The 3,920-nt window shown below is 43.9% G+C and overlaps 1 pseudogene; it reads left to right on the top strand.

Annotated features, from left to right (window-relative positions):
• Positions 1 to 1,574: 1,574 nt before the first annotated feature.
• LOC108526446 (60S ribosomal protein L32 pseudogene) lies at positions 1,575 to 2,039 on the top strand (annotated as a pseudogene).
• The last annotated feature ends 1,881 nt before the right edge of the window (positions 2,040 to 3,920 follow it).

A 3,920-nucleotide genomic window follows, 5' to 3' on the forward strand; every position in this document is an offset into this window, starting at 1 on the left:
GCACCAACACTTTCATCCTTGATTTTGAGCCTAGATTTCACCCACTTTTGAAGTACTTGACACTGGAAGATACAAAAAGGGACTGAGGTGAGAAAAATTCTTCCCCATGTAAAGGATGGGGAGTTTCCAAAAGAAAGTAGGAAACAGTGGAGTAGGAGCTTTGAAAGAAGTGACTGAGTGGTTACGAAGGGTGATAGGTATAAGGCTTGTCCCATCAGGTACCAGACACCCATTTCAAATGGCATCTGACATACATTCTTGTATTTGAGGAATTAGAAAGCCGAAGAAAAAAATCTAATTCTGAGATATCCTTATTGGGAAGGTCCTGGAGGTAATTTAATCATGTCAATCTCATGAATTGAGTTATATGGAGTAAGAGAGAAGATGTGAAGTATCTGTTAAGTTAGAAGGAAATGCTTTTGGAGCCAAGAGTCATTGTAGAAGCCTGATGATGTGGCTGGTCATTGCCTGCTTTGGCTGTGATTTGATTAAGGCAATAGGTGCAATCATTCTACACCTGGTACCTGTGGTGGACGTGAGCTTGCAAGTAAATCCTTTTCCAGTTGAGCTTTGAGATGAATGCAGCCCCAGATGTGATGTGCAGCAAATCTTGCTGCACTGAGATTGTTCACCATGTCTCTTCCAAGAACTGCAAAACTATCTTGGAAAGAGCAGCCCATCTGGCCATCAGGGTAAACAATCCCAATGCCAGACTGTGCAGCAAAGAAAATGAATAGACAGCTCATGTGCATGTCTTTTTAAGCTTCCAAATCTAGGGGTAATTTATTACACAGTAAAAGATAACTAAAACATTTCCTATCTCAGCTTCTGGCCCTGCAAGATAGACGGTCACCAAAAGATAGAGAAGACCTAGATGTCTGCGTCACTATTTAGAGAAAAGACATCAGACCAGGAACACCTATTTTGGACTTATAGGTGACTGAGAATTAACTTTTTTTTTTTTTTGAGACATAGTTTCACTGTTGTCACTCTTGTTGCCCAGGCTAGAGTGGAATGGCCCAATCTCGGCTCACTGCAACCTCCACCTCCCGGGTTCAAGCAATTCTCCCACCTCAGCCTCCCAAGTAGCTGAGATTACAGGCATGCACCACCACGCCTGACTAATTTTGTATTTTTAGTAGAGATGGGTTTTCTCCATGTTGGTCAGGCTGGTCTTGAACTTCCAACTTCAGGTGATCTGCCTGCCTCAGCCTCCCAAAACGCTGGGATTACAGGTGTGAGTCACTGCGCCTGGCCAATAATTAACTTTTAATTGTTTAAGCCACTGACATTTTGGGATGGATAAATTGAACAGCTAGAATTACTTGCCTCAATAATACAATCTACTTTCCCTTAGTTATTATTTCCTCTTTTCCTCCAAAGGAACACATTTTAATGTTTTCAATTTTTTTATTCTCTACTGTTTTGAAAGTCTGACATTCCACTTCTCTTTCTCTTAGTGCTTGTGCTTAACTTTTTAACATACAAATGTGATCGGTCATTGAATAAGCAGGATTTATAAACTGTCATCAGAAATCAAGTTTATATTTGTATTTTCTGCCTGTTCAACATTGATGAGCTCACTTCTCTGGTGCTGCCAACCGAGGTGCAAGCCATCTCCTACTTGGCATCAGACCAAAGGCAGATCCCTCCTAAAGCCCAAGATGGTCAAAAAGAGGACCAAGAAGTTCATCTGGCACCAGTCAGACGGACAGGTCCAAGTCAAGCGTAACTGGTGAAAAGCCAGAGGTATTGATGACAAGGTGCAGAGAAGATTTAAGGGTCAGATGTTGATGCCCAACTGTGGTTATGGGGACAACAAGAAAACAAAACACATACCGCGCAGCAGCTTCCACAAGTTCCTGGTCCACACTGTCAAGGAGCCGCAAGAGCTGCTGATGTGCAGCAAATCTTGCTGCACTGAGATTGTTCACCATGTCTCTTCCAAGAACTGCAAAGCTATCTTGGAAAGAGCAGCCCATCTGGCCATCAGGGTAAACAATCCCAATGCCAGACTGTGCAGCAAAGAAAATGAATAGACAGCTCATGTGCATGTCTTTTTCTGCTTTTAAATCAAACCATAAAAACTGCTGATAGAGTTTGGGTATCAGATTGAAATGTAATCTCAAATCTCATATTGAAATGTAATCCTCAATTTTGGAGGCATGGCCTGGAGGCAGGTGACTGGATCATGGGGGGCAGTTTTCTCATGAATGGTTTAGCACCGTCCTCCTTGGTACCATCCTAGTGATAGTGATATAGAACATAGAAATTATTTAGGCAGATAGTGAGGGCAAAACAGTCCGTGGCAAAACTTCCCTTTCAACAAAAAGCAGCCCTAGAAATCATTTTTTGTTTCTCACGAAGAGCAGCCTGAAAGATCAAGCTGCAAACGTAGGTAAAGAAGGTGGAAGCTTGCACAGGGGAATGACGACAGCTGTGCCAATAGAAAGGGGCTACCTGGGGGCCAGGCATGTCCACTATGGAAGTTCTATCTTTCTTTGTTAGCATGTGCAGAGTAAGAAAGAACTTGGCAACATGGAGAAGCTCAGAAAATCTACCTGCATAATAAAAGATTGGGGTAGGGACTGACAGAGATTTGCACCCTATACAGATGGCACACAAGGTCCTAACCAGTTTCTCATGCACTATGTAGATCAGACAACACCCCCACAACTAGCTCATCTATATACCCCTGCTGCATTTCACTGCACATTGGCAACCCATTTTTCTGGGACCCCTCTCTGTAGCAGAGAGCTGTTCTCTTTCCCTCACCTATTAAACTTTTGCTTAGCCTCACTCTTCTTGTATCTGTGTCATTGATCTGTGTGGCCGTGAGACCACGAACCTTGGGTGTCACCCCAGACAGTGAGGCTGCATCAGTAGTGAGTCAGTTCTTGTGAGAGCTGGTCATGTAAAAGTATGTGGCATCTCTTACCTTGCTCTCTTGCTCCTGCTTTTGCCATGTGATGTGCCTGCTCCCCTTTTGCCTTTGGCTATGATTGGAAGCTTCCTGAGGCATCCCCAGAAGCAGATGCCACTATACTTCCTGTACACCCTGCAGTATCGTGAGCCAATTACCTCTTTTCTTATAAATTACCCAGTCCCAGGTATTTTCTTTATATCAGTGTGAGAACAGCCTACTACAACTGCCCCCCACAACAAAAAATGAAGTAAGTAAAGTTCACCCTTAATATTAGATAAGAGTACAGGCAATTCATAACATGTCTGATAACTGTTAGGTAATATGATGTCTTATAACTACTTTAAGGTAAAACAGAACAAAAACAGGAAAGGGCCTGGCATGTGTACCTTTACCAAGTTCCCCAGATGACTCTAACTCACCCAGAGTTTGGGAACTACACAAAACATAGTCTTGATTTAGAAATTAGAATGTTCAATTCAATATGTTAATTTCCATTTTCATCATCATTTAAAGGGAAAGTTCCTCCAGTATTTTCTCAGATGAGCTGCCCTCTGCTGGAAAAGGAGTGTGGTACTTGCCCTCCCTTCAGGAGCATCCCTCCCACTCCTTGTTAACAAGTTTCTGACCCAACCAAGATCGCAGTAAAATGGGAGGAGGGCAGGGAAGTGCGGGGTAGAGAAGGGCAGAGTCCCTGGTGAGAGCTCCACCCTCGGGCCTGTGCCATGGACCTAACATAGAACAGGCACTCCTCTTTATGTGCCCAAATGTTGCATTTTCCAAGACCACTATGGTCTGCCACACTTTCTCTCCTGTGCCCATATAAGCCCAAGACCTTAGTGGGCACACACGCAAGTGGGATTAGACATTGAGAGGAGCAGAGGAACACACCAGCAGACACCAGCTGACCAGCAATGGTGGAACAATGTGGAAGCCTAGGGGAGTTTGGCAGTGGGGAGTTGGAGGAGAGTCTGGCCATTGGGCAGCCCGATTCCTG

Source organism: Rhinopithecus bieti, unplaced genomic scaffold, assembly GCF_001698545.2.
Source record: "Rhinopithecus bieti isolate Rb0 unplaced genomic scaffold, ASM169854v2 scaffold_2888, whole genome shotgun sequence".
Taxonomy (NCBI): domain Eukaryota; kingdom Metazoa; phylum Chordata; class Mammalia; order Primates; family Cercopithecidae; genus Rhinopithecus; species Rhinopithecus bieti.